At 45.4% G+C, this 20,978-nt stretch overlaps 1 protein-coding gene across 3 annotated transcripts in view; it reads right to left on the bottom strand.

Moving 5' to 3' along the window:
* SLC8A3 (solute carrier family 8 member A3) overlaps nt 1-1,857 on the bottom strand; it is a 170,294-nt gene extending 168,437 nt beyond the window's left edge. The window contains exon 1 of one of the 3 annotated variants that reach the window (XM_081881505.1): nt 1,202-1,857. The gene's annotated coding sequence lies outside the window, so the exon portion shown is untranslated. Of the gene's footprint in view, nt 1-478; nt 629-1,201 lie in introns of those variants that run through there. The other 2 variants (XM_081881507.1, XM_081881506.1) reach the window with 2 other exon arrangements.
* Nucleotides 1,858-20,978: the final 19,121 nt, after the last annotated feature.

The raw sequence follows: 20,978 nt of genomic DNA, 5'->3' as shown, positions 1-20,978 counted from the left end.
GAAAGGGAGACCCGCGCAAACACATGGGAGGATTGCGCGCGGGGGGGGGGGGCTTGCCTGCAAGGGCTTCCTTTGCTTTCATTTTGAAATGGGTCCCGAGCCCAAACAGCGGCTGGAAATCCCTTTTCCTTGAACTGCAGCCGGCCCATCTCTCTACCAGAACAACCCCTCCTCGGCCATTAAAACAGACATATAGATGTTCTGTGGAGTGATCCCAGCACGATCGCTGTTTTTATTTATTTATTTATTTTAAGAAACAAGTCGATTCGTTTATGGGGTCTCCATTTGCGCCACTTTTTGTGCAAAGCTCTTAGCTATGGCTCCAGACCCAAACAAGACCCAAATAGGGCGTTTGGGGATTGAAAAAGAAATTTATGGCCACTGCATTAAAGGCATCTATTCTGGCCATTGCTTCTGCCTCCCTTCCCTTCCCCCCCCCCTCCCCGGGAAAAAAACCCAAATCCTCGTCTCCCCTCACCTCCTGCACTGAGCCACCTCTCTCGCCCTTCCCTCCTGCATCTGTTCCAAAAGGCTGTCAGCAAGTTCGGCAGCAAGGAATCAAGGAATCCCCGGGTTTTGGCTGTGAAACGGAGCGCCCTGCACGCTTCTCGCCGAAGCCCTTGCCGGCTTGTTATTACTGTATATTAAAATCTCACCGCCCCCACCCAGCCTCCCTCCTGATCCCCAGGCAAAAGCCGCTACGGCGAGGGGGTGGGGTGGCAGGAGAGTTTGGAGAGCGGCAGGCAAAAGCGAGTAGGGGCAGCCTGCTTCCATGCACCTTCTGACGGAGCACAAACCCCGAGCAGATCCCCTCCTTCCCTGCAATTTCCTCCGGCTCCTTCAAACGGTCTGCGTGCAAAACTAGGATGCGAGGCTGCAGCACCCGGCTTATCTCCATATGCATGTGCAACACACACACACGCACTCACAAATGCACAGCCTCACACGCAGGCAGGCGACAGCTCCATCCTCCAAGCAGGGAAACGGCCCTCCTGTTTGCATTTGCAACATTTGATCCAGCAGTTTCCTGATGTGGGGCTTGGTTTTTGCAAAGAGACCCTTCCCTCTCCTCTCCCTAAACGCACACATACACACACGCAACTATATAGGAATTCGCATGCAGTAGCGAAACTAGGACTTCCCAGCCACAAACCTGCATATTTTGTTTACAGTGAAATGGGAATGGACCTCTGCCACTTACCTTTCTGATTCTTTGCGGGGGGGGGCGGGGGTCCTCCTTGCTCCCCAGTTTACAGATCCTTCCGGTTCTCTAAAGCGATCTCATTGCATCTCGTGCCCGATCGTTGCCAGGACAGGAGGGAGGATGGTGAGGTGTGGAGCGGAGAGGGCGGGAGGGGGGGCCTCCTTGGCATGTCAATCCAACTTGCCTGGCTCGCCGGTGGACCGAGCTCCTCTTCCACCGCTGCGCGTGGGGAAGTGCATTTGAAAAAGGGGGAAGTGCGTGGGTTTAAAAAACACGGGCGATTCCCCCTCCCCACCGCCCGGCCTCGCTTATGCTCGGTGGTGTGTGCAGAGTAATTTGGAGAGGGGAGGGAGGGAGGCACAGTGGAGATGAAGATAAGGGGGGCGAGCGAGAAGGGCGGGGGTGGTTGGGAGGGAGGTGGTGGTGGTGGCGGCGCACCCCGCCTCTTCCAAAAGAAAATAGACAGCAGGGTGGGCTTCTTCTCACACCATCCCTGGTGCTTCAGAAGAGAGAGAGGGAGACTTTGCAGCCTGGCAAGACAGCAAGCGGGCCAACCTCGGCGCCTGCTTGCTTTCTGGATGAGAGGCAGACCCAGCCAGCCTGGTGCACAACTGCAGCAGAGAAGCCAAATCAAAAAGCCAATCTGCGAGCCTCTCCAAACTCCACGTCACCCTATCAGCTGGGAGCAAGAACTGCAACCGAATTACAAGCCATGCATATTTATCCTTCGCAACGCTGCGCGGGGGGGGGGGGGCGCTTTTCAGATTGTGTACTTTGAAGCGCAGGGAACCACAGGCAAGCCCCGTGCAAAATAAATACATGAATGGGCTGCCTCTCTCCGACGGACGGACGAATGAACGGACGGACAGATGACTGGAGACCCCCGGGGGGGCAGATATTCTCCCCCCTCCCCTTTTAGTTATGTGGCGTTGACTTTGCACCTTCTATATTGGGGGTAGCAAAAGGAGGAGAGAGAACAAGACCTGACCCTTGGAATATTATTATTTTTTCAGAAGTAGAAAAACAAAACCCCAAACTAACCCAAATCTTTCATTGGGTTGGAAGTATCTGCCAAGGACATCTGAGAGAGAATAAATATAGCTGCTGAAAACTGCTTAGGCAGAATCCGTGTTGGCTTTTGGGAATCGGTTGGATGCAGCCTGTTCATGTGGCCATGGTGGGGTTGGTGGGAATGCGCCCAGTCATCTTTCTTAACCGACGTCAAATAACTACTTGGGAGGCAGCAGCAACCATTTGGAAGCTAAAAATATGACCCACTGCCTCACAAATTGCTGTTTGGCTTCAGTGACAAATGACCAGGCTTCAAACTGTGGGTTCCATCCGCCTGGAGGAGAATGATAGCTTTTGAGTTTTGCAACTGGAGACCATGAGCAGATCTCCACCCTGCTGCCTGTAATTGCCTCTCAATTTGCCATGAGCAAGCATGGTGTCAGTCCGTTCCAAGAGGCCTGCTGCTTGGCATGGGGCGATCCCTGCTTTAAAGGCTACATTATAGAGATCCACTGGGGAAGTTTTCCTGCCCAGGCTCCCTAGAAATGAATGGGAGCTGTGCAAAAGCACCGCCATCTTAGCTTGCATTAGTTTATCAGTTTTTAGTTTTTAAATGAAGATGCTCTGTGGTTTCAGCCTCTTATTTTTAGTGCTTTGTAAACAGTGCTAGGAGTCTTTAATAATTCCAAGCAGGAGCAGAAAGTAGGTTGAGGCACAAAGATACATAATTCTTGTCGGCGGAAGCAGGACTCCAGATGTGTTTTGCAGCTGCAGCAGTATGCTCAGACAGACAGTGATTTGAGGTGCGCAGATGTTTCATTTCAACTCATCTCCGCAACCAAGCACATCAATGCGTGTCAAATAGTTACAAGGATTCCTCTTTCCTCCCTCTCCTCCCATCTCACATGTGGCTGTAGAACTTGCTTTGAAACTTAACTACCGGTATATTCCCTTGGGCTTTGTGTTCATGACCTCTTCTGTGTGCAGAAACCTGAGCTTCTACTACCCAAATGGAAGCATTAATAAAAAGAAATGTCCTGCAAAGTTGGGTCACATCCAAACTGGTTATTTTTGACAGCAGAGCCAGCCCACTGATGGGGCAGGGTGAAGCCGCCTCAGGTGGCAGAAAAGCAAGAGGCAGCATCCTGCCTGCCCAACCACTGTCGCTGGAGCAGCTCTGCTTTGCTACTGGTCTCCCACCACTTTTAGGGTTGGAGGGGGTCCAATGGCAAAGCTCTCCGGAACATCCCCTCTCACCGAGGTTCAGTGAGAGGGGGGCCTGCTGGATGGCCTTGCAGAGTTTGCCTCCCACTGCCAGGCAGCAAGGCTTTGCAAGGGCTTTTCCTTAAGGGGAAGCTCTTGCAGAGCCTCAAGCCCATTGCAGGGGCTTCCCCTGTTTGACAGTCATTGCAGGCTATTATGGCCAAGCCTAAATGTCTTCAACAGCAACATTGTCCTTGCATGAGATTCAGGAGCTAATATGTATCATTGCAGCACCCAGTGCTTTTTTTAGAAAGAAAGAAAGAAAAAGGTGCCGATATTCACCATGAAGTTGTTGCAGTAAGTGCCACACTTTTAACATTTGGGGGGGGGGTTAGGTGCACGTACTGTGTATTCTTGAGTACCCCTAGGGGGAAAAGGCACTGGTGGCACCCCAAAATTTCTTCCCCTGAAAACCAGTGAAAGGCCAGCCTCTTGAAAATCATTTCAGTGGAGCTGGTTTTAGTTGGCTGGCGTGTCTTCAATGTGCATAGGCCTTAGGGAGCTGCATAACATGAAGCTCATCATGGGCCAGCTAGTTCAGGCCTCCCTGCTTTACCCTGATGAGCAACACTCTCTGGGATCTCAGACCATCTTGAAGGCCAACATGGAAACTGAGCTGTGGTCCAGTTTCCAAGGAAAAGAGAGTGGGTCCTGGTTATGAGAGGCTCACCATCTATATTTGGATGCAGAACAAGAAAAGAGAGAAGGGGACAATAGTGGAAGCAGGAAGAAGAGGAGGAGTTTGGATTTGATATCCCGCTTTATCACTACACTAAGGAGTCTCAAAGCAGCTAACATTCTCCTTTCCCTTCCTCCCCCACAACAAACATTCTGTGAGGTGAGTGGGGCTGAGAGACTTCAGAGAAATGTGACTAGCCCAAGGTCACCCAGCAGCTGCATGTGGAGGAGTGGGGAATCGAACCCGGTTCACCAGATTACGAGTCCACCACTCTTAACACACTGGTGGTGTAGCATAGAAGGCATATGTGTGGAGGTAGGCAAGACAAAGGGAAGTGTGCATTATTTCAGCCACATTTCAGTCATGCTTAGTTACAGTACAGCAGTGCTGGGGATCCAGTGGCCACCCCAAATGTTGCTGGACTCTAAGTCCCATCCGTTCCAGCCGGTGTGGCCAGTGGCCGGGGATGATAGGCTTTGTAGTTCAACAGCATTTGGAGGACGGCAGGTTCCCCCTGGGCAGAAACTAGAAGGTTATGCCAAAGGTGTCATGGAAAAGGTGGATTTGGAGGAAGAGAGATGTGCCGGTTTCCTGGAAGGCAGTTCTAAGCATAAAGGGAGGGCGCCATGGGAGAAACAGCAGAGATGAGAAAGGGAGCTGGAGACCTTCAGAGGATGTCTACGGAGTGCCGCAGTTGTGCCTGCCGTTTCATTCAGAGACGCACGCTGCTCATTTCTAATAAAATAAATGGGTCTTAAGTGCATCTAGCTGTGAGCTGAATTACAGTCCTTCACCTCAGCATGCATGTGGCTCTCCTCCACCTTGCAGTGACTTTCCCAGTCACTAAATGGAAGGGGGACATCAGCTAGCCATTACGATGTGCTGAAGCATCAGGAAGGGTGAGAACTGAAGACTGGGAAAATGAGAAACAGACATTGACAGAGTCACGCAAGTGAAGGCCGTTCATTCCATGTGCACAACATACGAAGCTCCGGATTGGGGCATCATATGTTTTATATTTTTGCCTTAAGTTTATTTTCTTTCTTTCTCTTTAAATCCTTTATTGAAATTCATAGATATCATACAGTATCTTTATTTTCTTTCTTTCTTTTTAAATCCTTTATTGAAATTCATAGATATCATACAGTATCTTAAATACATACATACAAAGAAAAAATAATAATCTTACATAAATTTACATTTAAATATTAAATAACTTTACATATTTTCTAACTAAACTAAGATAAAATAAAATAAAGTAAAATAAAGTAAAGTAGACTTCCCATCATTTCCCAATGTAATTAACGTTTGTAATATTGGATGTACTTGTAATCATTACCTTCCTCTTAATATATTTTCTAATACTTTCTTACAACATGTTGTACCATTTTTCCTTATTTCTTAATATTTACTTTACACAAGGATCATTCGAATGCTGCCATAAATGTTACATCACTGTTACATTTTTGTAAATATCTCTTGAACATATCCCATTCTTGAATAAATGATTGTTTGGTATTACCCCTTAGTTTATTTGTCAATAGAACCATTTCTGCGTAACCTAATAATTTGTTCTGCAATTCCCTTAATGATGATACTTTCCCCCCTTTCTAGGGAGATTTATTTTCAGCCCTGTTGTTTGTTGTGCCTTAGCACTTTCCCACACATGCCTAGTTCTTCATACTTTGGAATGAGAGTAGGAACTGGGGAAGTGCTCACTGAACTCAGTGGGGTTTACTTCTGGGTAGAAGTGCATAGGCATGTGCTGTAAGAGACCTTGTACCTAGAATGAGGCCTGAGGCATTTCAACACCTGAGGCAAAAAAAAGCCTCATTATGGGGGCGCAAAGTACTTAAGGAGTCTCCCCCGCTGGGCAGGAGGTGAGGATCAGAGATCCTTTCTGGATGCCGCCCCCCCCCCCCAGCAGTGGGGCTTTGCATTGGCTCCTCACTTCAGGAAAAGCTGGTGCAAAGCCCTGTCACACCGCCAGGAGGTGGGGGGGAGACCACCCCAACCCAGCAGCAAAGCAGAACACCTCTCCTCTTGCTGGCTCTGCACCAAGATAATTTGTTTTAGGATAAATTCATAAAAATCCTTAACTCATAGATAAATAAGGGCATCCTTTATTAATTCTCATGTATATGCATAGCATATCCAGAAAGAGTGATAAATGTAGCTAATGTTTAAGGAAGCTTTTAATGTTTAACTGACCATGGTATTTTAATACCTGTAATTTGTTGGAAGCCGCCCAGAGTGGCTGGGGCAGCCCAGCCTGATGGGCGGGGTATAAATAAATTATTATTATTATTATTATTATTATTATTATTATTATTATTATTATTATTATTGCAGTGGTAGCTCAGGTTACATACACTTCAGGTTACAGACGCTTCAAGTTACAGACTCTGCTAACCCAGAAATAGTACCTCGGGTTAAGAACTTTGCTTCAGGATGAGAACAGAAATCGTGCTCTGGCGGCGCGGCAGCAGCAGGAGGCCCCATTAGCTAAAGTGGTGCTTCAGGTTAAGAACAGTTTCAGGTTAAGAACGGACCTCCAGAATGAATTAAGTACTTAACCCGAGGTACCACTGTATTATTATTGTTATTATGAGTTCATTCTGTGCAGAATACAGGTAAAATGAAAACCTGCCTGTCGGCTTCATAAAATGCTACAACATCCACAAAGTGTGTTCATATTGAACAATAATATGAGATCACATAAGATCCTGTATTGCTTTGCCTCCCCTGACTCCTCTTCCAGCTGCCCAAATTTATAGCAGTTGATACGTTCAGACACAAGACACAGCGCTCTATATGCCAGCAGTTGATGTGTGGTATGTATTTTGCTATAACCACCTTGAGTATGCAGATAAGCCACTGATGGTTTTTTTTTAAGATTGATACAATTTATTACAACCACAATAATAGTAAAACTACCCCACATTCAGGTAAGGGCCCTTTGGACACTTAAGACTTTGATCCTACATATAGGGAGTATGTGTCCAACTGCAGTCCATGGACTTACTTTTGAGTTGCAACTGTATTTGATGTGCGTGTCAAAAACACACCCACACCCCATCGCAATAATAGACTTTTCCAAAGTGGCCCGAAGCCAAAAAAAAGCACCAATATTATCTGAGTCCCTATCACTTGAGAGCAGACACACTGGTTAGAATTGCCTCTTCTTTCTGTCCCAGTGGTTGCAGAGTGTAAATGATTAAAGGAAACTCTTACATAAGCAGTTTTAAAATGCATTTTTTTCCGCCATAATCAAGCCTTGATAAATGCTGCGTTTTGCTGTGACACAGAATGGAGAACTCCTGATAAGCTTTTGCATCTCTAATGCTGGTTGGCTCTTTTCCAGGAAGTTGGCTGGCGCTGAAGCCCTACCTGAGCCCACAAAGGTAGCAGCATCTTCCACCATCCAAACACCAGAGGCAGAACATTAATCAAGATGCATCTCTGCAAACCCCCAAAGAAGCTTTTGAATCTCGACAACAGATGAACAAATAGAAAGAGGTAAGAATTAATCACTCTATCAAATCTTAATTAACCTAGACTCATAGAATGGTAGAGTTGGAAGGAACTCCTGAGGGTCATCTTGTTGAATCCCCTGGATGCAATCTTATCTGTCTGTCTAGCTAGCTAGCTCATTCATTTATTATATCCCACCTTTCCCCCAAGGGGCTCAAGGCGGCTTTCATAGTTCCCCCCATATTATCCCCACAACACCCCTGTGGGGTAGGTTAGGCTGAGAGTGAGTGACAGGCCCAAGGTCACCAAGTGGGGATTTCAGCCCTGGTCTCCCAGGTCCTAGTCCAACACTCTAACCCAGGGATGTCCAACAGGTCGATCGCAATCTACTGGTAGGTCCCTGGGAGGTTTTGGTAGATTGTGGTTGATTGCTGGGTTCCTTTCCTTAGTGCTGGTAATATCAAATCCGGTCCCACCCCCTCGCCCCACCCTCCATTGTTGCACGATTTGCAGAATGGAAGACGGAGTTTTCTCAGTGAGGGTGTTCGTTGGTCAGTTTCTGTCCCTCCTTCTCCCCCCAAACCCTTGAAATTGGGGCTCTAAAAAAAGGAAAAAGGTCAACAACTTTGACCTGAAACGCCCCCCCCCCAAAAAAACGGGGGTAGAGCACTGCCAGTTTTTAATTCTGTAACTAGATCACAGTCTCTTGGGAGTTGGCCACCCCTGCACCACTACACCACACTTGGCTCTCAAATTACATACCTTACACCAAAGGAGCTAGTCTTGAGCATAATAATGTTCAGGACATAATCCACACAGAGAAGAAATAATTCAAGACCTTAATTAAAAGTTTTAAGTTGGTAGTCCCAGACTAATTTTTTTTTAATTAACATTTGAAATTCCTTGTCTTCCAGAAATATTTTGGGTGCTGTTTTTTCAGAAAACCTCACAAAAGTTTATTTGAAAACAAATATTGTAATTAGAACTTGTCCCCCCTCCCCCCTCAAGTGTATATCCATTCAGCCCATTTCTGTTCATCTGACTATGAGCACAGTACACTCAGGATGTTCATCTGAACATGAACATATGAATGTGCCAGTCCATACCCTCTGTCAGCCCATCCAGCCCTGGATTTTCTTCCGTGTTTGGTAGTGCCTGTTCAGGCCCTGGCAAAGGTCTTTCCCAGCCTTGCTTCCTGCGATCCATCTAGCTGCAGTTGCCAACAATGCTACCTGAGGCCTTCTGCATGCAAATGATGTGCTGCACTACTTAGCTGGAAACCCACTCCTATCCTGGTGTCTCACTGTTGCTCTATATCAGGTCAAGTCCCCCTTTCCTTCTCTGCTATCTTGCTTTTCTCTTAGATTTCTGATGGAAGCCACTAACCTGTTAAACCATGAACTGGTACCTGGGAGTCATGGTTTGTTTTGGGTGTTGGGACATAAACATTTATATGACAGATATTTGTAATACGACTGTTTCGGTGGATCTGTGGCACAGAGCCAATTTTTCTGTTTTTGCCTGACTCTCGGTATGCCTTTTATTGATGGATGTGTCTAAGGTAATAACAGCAGCAGCTGTGGTTTTGCTTATTTCTTTTTTAAAAAAATGTTTAAAATGTAAGCGCTAAAGGGATGAGCAGTTTCGCTTCTCTGTTTTCTTCCAACTCCCTCTTCATCTCAGCACAGCAGTTTCCTGTGAAGATGGCACTTACTTGCCTTTTCCAGTTTTAGCACCAGATACTGGAACACGGCGCAGGAGTAATTCAATGTTGGGTTATTATTAAGAAGGATTCTTACAGTGCACTGGGCACTTTGTGAGGCCTATATGAGGCAGCCATGGAGGCAGCCATAGAGTGGATTTATTGCATGCATGCGAGAGTGTCTGGTCTCACTGCTATTTAACAGGAGGTGTGCAAGATGAACATCTCCCATTATAGACAGACTTTTTCTGGCATACTCTGAAAACTTTCACCTGGTGAATTCCTGTTTGACTCAAAACTATTAAAAGCAATAGGAACTTTTCAAGGAAAAAAAGGGTGTGTGTGAAAGCTGGCCAGCCAATTAATAGAAGCTGTTTCATTACAACTTATTTCAGTGGTCTCCCATCGGGGTGAGATCCAGTTCTGAGGGCCTTCTGGCGGTTCCCTCATTGTGAGAAGTGAAGTTACAGGGAACCAGGCACAGAGCCTTCTTGGTAGTGGTACCCACTCTGTGGAATGCCCTTCCATCAGATGCCAAGGAAATAAACAACTATCTGACTTTTAGAAGACATCTGAATGCAATAAATGAAGATATCTGATGGCAGCCCTGTATTGGGAGGTTTCTAATGTTTTATGTTTTAAATATTTTATTGGGAGCTGCCCAGAGTGGCTGAGTCAACCCAAATTCGGATGAGCGGCATATTATTATTATTATTATTATTATTATTATTATTATTATTATTCCAATTATTTAATTGATTTTCCATACAAATTCAATACAAATTTAAAAGCTGACTCTTCCCACCCCGAATTCTCCTCTATTTCCCTGCCTCCTTTGCTGCTCCCAATAAAATAACTTTTCCATTTATCATTTCAAAATGCCTTCTCCCTACACATTACCTGTTCAATTACCAGTTTCTGCTATGGCTTTTATACTTTGTTACAACCTGTCCTCAGAATAGTCAAGTAGAGTGAATCCTCTTTTATCTAACTATAATAATCATTCATCAATTTTGAAACATTTCCTTCTGATACCTCTTGAGTAACACTTTGCCTGAGAAAAACAGGTCTTGCTTCCTCCCAGACAACATACGCACATTCCCCCCTAACATGGCCTTGAACATTGCTGCCTGACATCTGGCTCCTATTATTATTATTATTATTATTATTAGGCAGTATCAACAAACCCATATCTGACCCACATCTGAAAAAAATGTATTGCCAAACAAACTTTCTTAACAGAGATTGTGTTACCAAAATTCAGGTATGTGTTATCATAATGTGAATTTTCCCAACCAATTCTTCCATTCTTCCCTAGTGCTTGCATCTGCAGGGTCAGAATTGTTAGCCCCAGCAGTAGAAAAGCTGCCTTGCCACCACTAATTATGACTTTGACATCCAAAGCGATGTCGTCTGTGAGCAGATACACACCTTCCCTCTGTAGAGCCTGGCAATATTGAATTCATACAGAAAACAAAAATCATTCAAGGGAACCATATCATGGCAGGCTCTTTCCCGCTTTCGCTCTCTCCAGCTGCTGCCGTGGCTAATCATTTTCATAGTATATCAAGATGTGTGAAATTGCTGCTTAATTTTATAAGTGCAATTTTCACCGTGAAAGGTGGAGACCTAAAACCTCAATGTCGTCAATGCAATCACAGCTGCAAATTTGTTCTTGCTCTGACAAGTCGCTCCGCTAACCTCCATTATGGAAACGTGCAAGGAGTTTTATGTATGCTACCCTGTGGGGTGGTGAGCAAAGAGGGGTGAGAATTTCTTTCCCAGAGAAGAATTGCTATTATAAATTATGAAGGAGGTCCATTGACTGAACCTTAAACGCACACATCATCACCACAGTATTTCTAGAAGGCTTACTACCAATACCTCACTCGCTGGATCATAACCTTGTTGTGGTGAGTGGGTTTGAATGTTCCGATGATCCTTGTGAGAGAAGCTGTCAAGAGCAAAGAGTAAGTTTACCATAACTTCCATCATAGAGCTTCAATATGCTGGTGACAACATAGTGTGCGCACCCTCATAGGATGACCTCCAAACCATCCTATATAGCTTAGCAGAAGCTTACCAAAATCTTGGCCTATCGCTCAACATCCAGAAAACCAAAGTGCTGCACCAACAAGCACAAAACAACCCCTCTGTAGCGCCACAAATCCAACTTAACGGTGTAATGTTGGAAAATATTGATCACTTCTCCTACTTGAGTAGCTATCTTTCCACAAGGGCCAACATTGATGCCAAAATCCGGCATCGCCTGAGCTCTGCGAGTACAGCTTTCTCCCAACTGAAGTGCAGAGTGTTTGAGGACCGAGACATTTGTAGTGAAATTCAAATTCCACGTGGAAACAGCGCAGCATGGAAGCACCCTTTGTATACAGAGAGCTAGTAGCCCACCGTGGGCAGGAGTCGTGCCTGAGCATGAGATGGAATTACAGTTTCATGGGCCTATGTCTTTTCAAAAGCTACAAGGCATTCATTTCCCCAGCCCCCTTGTTTTAATATGATGGATTGTCTGATAATGACAGGCAGTGGCTTCAGCTGACATGCACAGAGTAGTAAAAGAACAGGAAATTGGATACAAGGCTCTGTGCCGTCTTTTAGAGGATCCTCAAATCACCAGAAAGACTGTGAACACTATCCCAGTCCCCTCGGCCTTTGTCATGCGGTTGCGTGTTCAGTTTCCTGCCATCAGTTGTTAATGTCTGTTACTCAGCCACAGAACAGGAGTAGGAAGACAGGTTGATTTGGAGATTTCCCTGAACAAAATGCCAGCTTGTGTGCACAACGCACAACTGAGTAAGAAACAAGCAGGGTTGCCGTTTTGCTTTTAGACCACAAGCTCCCCAGAGTCAGTACCGAGGAGGAGGAGGAGGAAAGTCAGGCTGAGATGGAGCCAATATAACCTCTCTGCTGGTTCTTGTACAAAGGCAGCATCCTCATTTGCAAGGATGGGCCACAGGAAATTGGTCCTGGAGTCAAGCAGGTCCTAGGAACAAAGGAAACTGTCTTAAGATGAATCAGACCATTGGTCTATCCAACTCAGTATTGTCCACTCAGCCTGGCAGTAGCTCTCCCGGGAATTTCAAGACAGGTACATGGAGATGCTAGGAACTGAACTGGAGGCCTTCTGCATGCATCTACCGCTGAGCTGCAGCCCTTCCCATGAGATCAGTACACCATCTTCTTGACTCAACCAATAGAGTGCCTTGTAAATATTCCATCTTCTTTTCCTCTAGCTGCTTACATGCAGGCTCCACAGTGATCACACAAGCCTTGTTATCTTCACTCTGCTGCCTTCAGTACCCTGGGGGGGAAACCGAATTCCCAGCCAGAGAGAGAGAGAGAGAGAATATGAGGTAGCTATTTCAGAGCTGAGGACATGGGAAAGACTTTAAAAAGTAGCATAAGCCAAATAGTATTTGCAGAGTAACTTGTATTTGCCCTGGTGGTCGATAAGACCCAAAGTCTGTCTATTCCAAGCAGCAGCCCGTCTTGGACCCTGGATATTCAAATGCCAGCGACAACTCGCAAGAGGGATGGCCATCTCTGCAGCCTCTGAATACGGAGATTTCATTTAGCTGTGAGACAATCCTATTGCTATTGGTAGAGCTCTCTTGTTTTAATTAGGCCTGGTCTTTTAAAAAGCCATCTAAGCTGCTGGCCTTTTTACTGCATCTTACAGCTGAGGCTTCCGTAAAGTACATGAAGAAATACTTGTTTTTGTTTGAAGCAAACCAGTTTAATTGGCTCACTTGTCCAATTCTAGTGTTTCAAGAGAGAAACATTTCTCTCTCTCTTTTTTGGAGGGGTACATTCAGGCAGGTGCTTTATGTGGAATACAGGCATATTATTATTATTATTATTATTATTATTATTATTATTATTTGCAGCACAGGACACTGCTGGCATTTAATCCAGATTTACCCTTCCCATGGAAAATCTGCTATGTAAAAAACCCCCCAGCTGTTGGCAATGATCCATTTGGGATATCTAAATGACCCGTTTGTCACATTTAGCCTCATGGTGGCTCTGCTCCACTTACCTGGTCAGAGGCAGTAATGCTTCTGAATAGCAGCTGCTGCAAACCACAGGAAGGAAGAGTTCTCTTGGGCTCAGGTAGTTTGCAAACCTCCCACAGGCATCTAGTTGGAGATTGTGAGAACAGGATGTTGGAAGAGATGGGCCACTGTGCTGATCCAGCAGGGTCTTCTCATGTCATTATGTCTGGAAGCACCCATTGCCTCTCAAAACTGAAGTGCTCTTTGCCCCTCCTGTGCCCTCCACCCTCAAAGTTTTTTCTTTCATTCTGCCACAGCACATGACACATGCTTCATACAAGGCTGCTGTGAAATTCACAGTGGCAGTGTCTCCAAAAAAAAGCACAGCTACCATCATGGAAATCACATCATCTCCCATAAAATGGCATTCTGGTCATGCATTAATTGGCATAATGTGTCAGCTCAGCAATCCAGACAGCAGGCTTCAATTTTTGGTCCTGCTGTTGAAAAAACAGGCAGGAACCAGCACATCCAGAGGAGTACCTATGGAAGGCGAAAACTGCCAAAAGGATTGATCAAATACAGGAAGATATCTGTTTTTTGTTTTGTTTTTAAAATCGTTTTTCTGTTAACTTTTAAATAGTAAAACTACAGTGTTTAAAATTAAATAATAGCATCTTCTGATCAACATGGAATACAAGCAGGATGTTCAGGGTTTGGCTGTTGTGATATATTGCTTTTCTGAAGGCTCCAGAAGTTCAGTGCATCGTTGTTTAAATTAAAGGCAGAAGTATTTAACTTGGCCTCTTCTAATATGGTTCTTATGCAGTTTGTGAAGGAAGCATTGCTTTTTTTCGAAGGTGGGAGGAGATGCACAGCAAGATACATCTCACTTGCTGAACAAATATATTCCAGACCTGTATCTCTCAAATGCATACAGATTTTCATCTCCTACTTTAATGCAATACATGAAGCTACACACAGAGAAGAGCTGGGATTATGCTGTGTTCACACTGTGGAGACAAAATTGCTAAATTCTGTGGAAAATTGAAACTCTCTTTTATTAAGTAGGATGAGCTGAACAATCAAGAGAATATTGATGCGACATCAAACTCATTACGGAGACCTTTGATGTGAAAAAGATGGGCATTGTTTGTTGGGAGCAAATCCATGCTCAGGTGGCCAAATCTGTTTAATATAAGATACTGGAAATTGTCCTAAGGACAGGGCACTTTGGACCATGTATGAAGTGCGTTATTTAGATTGTTTTGCATTACTTATATTCAACACTTTCTGGTGTATTTTAATATCATTTTCCATGCAGCAAAACATCTGGGTTTTGTGGGAAGAGCGGATTAGTTGCACAAGAGCACCAAATCGCCATTAACTGCACAACTTGAATTTGCCATCATCTGATTGAATCCCACCTGAAAATCATGACAGTCTAGGAGCGCCCCAAGCTAGTTGCCTGCTAGCTGTTGAACTGGTACCGACTGCAATGTCTGTTAATTTGATAAATCCGTGTTAGATAAGAAGTTGAGGCCTGAAAGATCATTTGTTTGTTTGTTTAATAAAATTTATATACTGCTTGATTGTCAAAAACAAAACAAAACTTCAAAGTGATTTACAAATCAAGTGAAATCAAGAAAAAATTACAACCATATTTTAAAAAATACAAAAGTTAAAATACTAAAACAGATTAAAGTTACCACCAGATCTGCTGTGGAAAAGACCCAGGAGTTGTCCTTTGCAGTAATTCAGAATAGCTCTGAGTCATGTTGTTGACTATATTTTGGGACTAAACACTATCAGACTTTGGGAAACTGTTCAGGTCAGTAACACATTTTCCTTCCCACTCCAGATGTTTGGGGTTGTTGCTTATCTCCCCACTGCCTGCCCATTCTGTCACCTCTGAACAAAACATATGGTGACTGAATATTTTATTGTGCATGCAATACAGAGCTCGTCGTTTGGTGACATAAGGCATTCAGTAGTTTGCTAAAATAAGACCCTGGCAATTTGGGCATGTCCTACAAATATGTGCACACTCCCCCCCCCCCCCCCGATCCAGCAGTCCATGGGTGTGCAGTCCATTCTCGTGCACATAACTGCTTTTGGTTCAAGGTGAAACCCCTAAATTTCAAATCACATGGCTTGTTTCATCAAATACACTCAATTATGGAACAAAGACACATCTGCTCTACAAGCACACATAGTGATTGCTCAGAGCTTGTCTTGCACAGATAGACTTGTAGCTTTCTATTTGAAGTAAGTGAGGATTATTCCCCTATGCTGCCCTTCCATCCCAGCTTCCTCCCAGAATGCAACTTGTGTTGTGTATGTGCCATTGTGCTTAGTTCCATAGCAGGGGCGGGGATATCCCTTTTAATCTAATCCTCGGAGCTCTGTCCAGGTCACACCCCTTTGCAGAATCTGTCCCTGCTCTCCAAGCCACGCCCTCTCACTGGCTGTGCTCCATACCATCTTCAAGTGCTTTTGCCTGGCCAGGTCATATCCTCAACAGTGATAATGTTTAGATTATCCTTGCCTGGATGGAGGATAGAGAGATGCGTGAGCTGATTGCATGTGTGGCTGGAATGCAGCCGACTGAACAAAGGTAATCCATTGCTCCACACTCTTCTGCCTCTAAAGGTACAAAGTAAATGACCCCTGGGCAGTTAAGTCCAGTCAAAGGTGACTATGGGGTTGTGGTGCTCATCTCGCTTAAGGCGAGGGAGCTGGCTTTTGTCCACAGGTAGCTTTCTGGGTCATGTGGCCAGCTTGACTAAACCGCTTCTGGCACAACGGAACACCATGACAGAAGCCAGAGCGTACGGAAACACTGTTTACCTTCCCGCCACAGCGGTACCTATTTATCTACTTGCACTGGCATGCTTTCGAACTGCTGGATTAGGAGGAGCTGGGACAGAGGAACAGGAGCTCACCCCGTTGTGGGGATTCGAACCGCTGACCTTCCTATCAGCAAACCCAAGAGGTTCAGTGGTTTATACCACAGCGCCACCCGCATCCCCTCCGGAGGCCATCTCGTCCAAGCCCCCAGCTCAGTGCAGGATGTACAGTCATGCAGGATGCAACTGGAGTGTCCAGCCTCTGCTTAAATACTCCCCTCCATGAAGAAGAGCTCTCCACCTCCCCAGACAGTCGCACCCACTGCCAAAGGAACTTGACTCAGACATGCTGCGGCTGGGATGTAGCCGTCAGCTCATCAAACAGGCACAGCAATCCAGGCAACAATAGTGCAGAACCTCAGCAGTCTTTGCACTGAGGCAGACTTACCGTGGCAGTAGCACATACAGTCAGGAAGGCTTGCAGAAGAAATTGCCACTCCTAACCAGAAGGTAGAGGGAGACACACAGAGTGAGCGACAGAAGATTGGATAAGCTGTGGGGAAGCTCCATAGCTCAGTGGCAGAATGCATGCCAGGTTCAATCCCTCACATCTACAGTTAAAGCAAGGCTGGGGCCCCCGGGGGCCATACATTATGTTCTTAGACTCCAACTCCAACATCAGCCCCATTCAGCATAGCCAGTAGTCAGAGATGATGAGAGGTGTAGCTCAGCAACAGGTGAAGGCTACTGGTTTCCCTGTCCAGGCGCTAAAGGGTTCAGTTAGTGCAAGTCTGGGAAAGGCATTTACCTGGGACTTCAGAAAGTTGCCCCCAGTCCCTGTGGACCAAAGATCTGGCTCAAGATAAGACAGGCAGTTTTATCGACAATGATTTCCCCCAGTTCAACCAGAGACGGCAAGACTTTGTGACAGGTTTCTACAGAGACCTCATGCTAAGGAGGGACTCTAGAAGCAGAATTAGTATTCTTGGGAGGAAGCGGAGCACTGAAGTTGTTGTTATGCTGTCAGAAGAACCCAGATTGGGGGGGGGGGACCCTCAAACAACCTCAAACAAATGTCTTTATTTATTAATCTCAATTATCTCTAAGTAAATAACAGCTCCAACTGTGGAACAAATGCAAAAAGCATTTTGAAACAATTACTGTTCTAGGCAATGCAATATAAATAAAACTTCTGGTGGCTCTGAATTGTAATAAAATATAAAATAAACAAAAACAAAAACAAAACAAAAAAAACCCCACCTCAAACGAGGCCCAGAATGCTAAAAGGGTGTTGTTAGAACACACAGAGGATGGTAAGGAATTTAAAAGCAGGTGATCTGGGCCTTTCTATTTGCAAGACAGACTGTGAACAGAACAGAAGGAGCAGAACATAATGTTCTCACATGTAGAGAGTTGCTTAGTGGGTGGACACTGTTATCCTCCTTAAAATAATGTTACCTATTCAGACCATCTTTCATTCATTTGTGCCTTATTTGGCTCTCTTTAAATGTTACGGAGAACACACTAAATGTAGGGCTAAAATATTGAGACTGGCAGTAGAACTGCAAGTGTCGACTTTTTCAATGGGTTTGTACACACTGGGGCTGCAGAACCCTTTTCAGTGCCGCGGCCACATTCCCACCTGGGCAACCTTTCAGGGGCCACATGCCAGTGGCGGTTGGGGCCTGAGGCAAAATAAGTGTTAATGAAGTTCAAGGACACATTGAAACCTGGCCGAAATCTTTCAGGTACAAAGCAGGGCCTGTGAAGGGTGTGACCAGAGGCCTGGAGGACCAAATTTGGTTCCCAGCCTTGAGGTGCCCCAACTCTGGAATACAGCTTCTTCTGCGTACATCATTCACCTGCTTACCGAGTCCTGTCTTTCTGCCTCACACTGTAATATGCAGGGTGGACTTTGGCTCATCAGCATATCTGGCAAAGCAAGGCAAAAGAACCCTGTAGGAACCTGCCAGTCTTCTGTAGTTTCATTAGGCCAACTGGAGGGAGCTGTGCAGCAGGAGGCCGAGTAAACATGAAAACGAAGGTTCAGAACAGAGCAAAAACATCGCACCTCGGCCACTGCCAATGCAATGAAGCACAGATCTAGCCTACTGGCCAACAAAAGGAGCAGTCGGGGGGGGGCAGGAGACAAAGGGCCTGATCCTGGAGCAAGAGTGTCTGTCAAAGTGGTGAGCAACAGAGGTGGATGCATAGGATTAAGAGGGGCTGCTTTTTTAATCCAGGCACTAACTGGGTACAACAGTCACTCAGGCAACTGACTTTCTTTTCACCTACACACTGAGCATAGCAACAAAGCCTGATCTCAGGTGAATGCAGCAAGGGACAGATTCAAACGCAATTAAAACTTCAAGCCAGGGTGCCTAATGTGGGCCTTGAGGCCTCTCTACCTGTCACCTGGGACTCTCCTCAGGCCATGTCCCCTCACCAGCACACAGAGCAGCCCTGCCCCATGGCCCACTGGAGTCTGCCCTTGAATTATAACAAATACCTCTTGTGTATCTGAATGGAGGGGTGTGTGGGTGTGTAGAACCTCTGACTTCCCCCCTCCAAGGCTGGAATATAGCCAAGTGTAGCACAGGAACCCTGAAATCACTTACAACAGAAGCAGCTTGGCGAAAGCAATGGGATTCCTCTAAAGCTCTGGAACTGTGGCTTACCTGAGCTTCCCCAAACCATTGTGTGGCACCCGGGGTCAAAGCTGTATGTCCTTCAAAAGGACCAGTTAGTATATCTTGGCTAAATAAATGGACTGGTTTGGGCTAAACAAAGCAGGTATTTGGGATTTTTTAGGGGGCACTTGAAAGAACACCTAGAGAAACTGAAAAATGAATCCTAATAATAATAATAATAAATAGGAACATTGTTTGATGGCAGATTGCATGCTGTTTATGGGGAAAGTTACAATCGTTGGCTAAGTGTTTAGCCACACTTATCTTTGACCCTGCGCTTTCCAGGCACAAGTCGATGCCTTAAAGCTCTGCGTCCAAGCACCATTTCCTCCCCTTTCCTCCATAGCTTTTCCTGCAAAAACAAACAAACAAACAAAAACGCTCTTTAAAACAGTTATTCATGTGTTCCACAGATTGCTGTTTGCTCCGATTCAGTTTTAAAGAGCATGTTTACACAGTGGAAGTTCCAGAACAAAAAAGGGGCAGACAGACATAGAGCTTTAAAATGTGGACCGTGCCTGGAAAGCTCAGAGGAAAGGTAAGTGTAGATAAGCCCTAAGTTACTTACTAACTATTCCACTTCAGGATCTTTGCTTTTGTGTGACTCTAGGATCATGCAACAGTGTAGTAAATTGTCCATAAAGGTAAAGGTAAAGGACCCCTGACAGTTAAGTCCCATCGCAAATGACTCTGGGGCTGCGGCGCTCATCTCGCTTTGCACTTTGATGTGCTTTCGAACTACTAGGTTGGCAGGAGCTGGGACCGAGCAACGGGAGCTGACCTCGTCGCAGGGATTCAAACCTCCGACCTTCCGATTGGCAAGCCCAAGGCTCAGTGGTTTAGACCACAGCGCCACCCGTGTCCCTTTTAAATTTTCCATAGCTAACCACAAAAAACGTTAAAATGATTAAATGTTTATGTCCACAATCCATGGCCTGGTGCAGCCCCTAGCCTGGGTCAATTTCAAGTGGTATAATGGAATCCCATATCATGTCCTGTACTGTTCCATGAACATGACAATCCAGCTTCTGCATCCTCCTGCCTAACAGGAGCTCTCCTGTTCTGGGTTCTAGCTAGCCATTCCCTCTGATGGCAGCATTTCTCTCCCCGCACCCCATTTCTCCTCCCATTTTCCACATGACACTCAACATTCCATGACTACTAAGCACACTAAGTCTTCAGTTTGGTGTTTTTACCCCCATATGTTGCTTTCATAAGAAGATTTGCTTCTGCAAACATCCCCCCACCTAACATGCTGATATCTCCCTTTCATTTCTGAGTGGGCTCGTTACAACTCCATAGTCATCAGCGCCCACAACCCACTATTAGAAGGAGTGGTGACTTACACAGAACTAAAATAATAATACTAATAATCTTGCTCCTCTAGTTGAGTGCAAGGAAGCTGAAGTAAACAACCATCCTGCTGCCAGCTTGCTGATAAATTTCCCCCACCTGCCCCTCCTGTCCCATATGCAGCTTAATACTTAATGGTAGAAGACATTGGAGCATTACACATTCTCTTGACTTGGAAGCCTATGGCTCTGATCTCATTGCTCATGTAGTCAGAGATCTTGCTGAAGGGATGCTCTCTGAGCAGAAGCCTCATCGTTTTAGTAGGTCTTGCTAAAAATAGCCATCTTTCCCAGAGCGGTCAGTGTTTCCTTTTGTCCCCTCCTTTCTTGTAAGAATGCAGCAGTTCTTTCCCCACAAATGAATGCCTTATTTTGCATTCCCTCCTGTAGCACAGGGCTTTAGAAGATCACTTACTGAACGAAGGAAGGAGCGCAAGAAGAGAGGTGATGAAATTCCTCACTTCTGTGCTGACGTTCTTGAGATCAGCTTCTGATTTTAATCACCAGACTTAGAGCCAAAGTCTGTTTCAAGCCGTTTTACTGGGTTAGCAAAGTTAGGAACTGTGAGGATTTATATGGGCAACGATAAACAAGGGAACAATTAGAACTGGCAGCCTTTCTCAGATGAATGGGCTGTGCAAGCTGAAGGTGACCACATGGTGTGAGATGGGGAACCGGTTTGCACATGTGTGTACTTCAAATGATTTCTCATTGGTGCATTACTTAGCATTTGATGGCCTG

Source organism: Podarcis erhardii (assembly GCF_964252035.2).
Source record: "Podarcis erhardii genome assembly, chromosome: 1".
In the NCBI taxonomy this organism is placed as follows: domain Eukaryota; kingdom Metazoa; phylum Chordata; class Lepidosauria; order Squamata; family Lacertidae; genus Podarcis; species Podarcis erhardii.
This window is presented reverse-complemented; position numbering and strand designations above follow the sequence as displayed.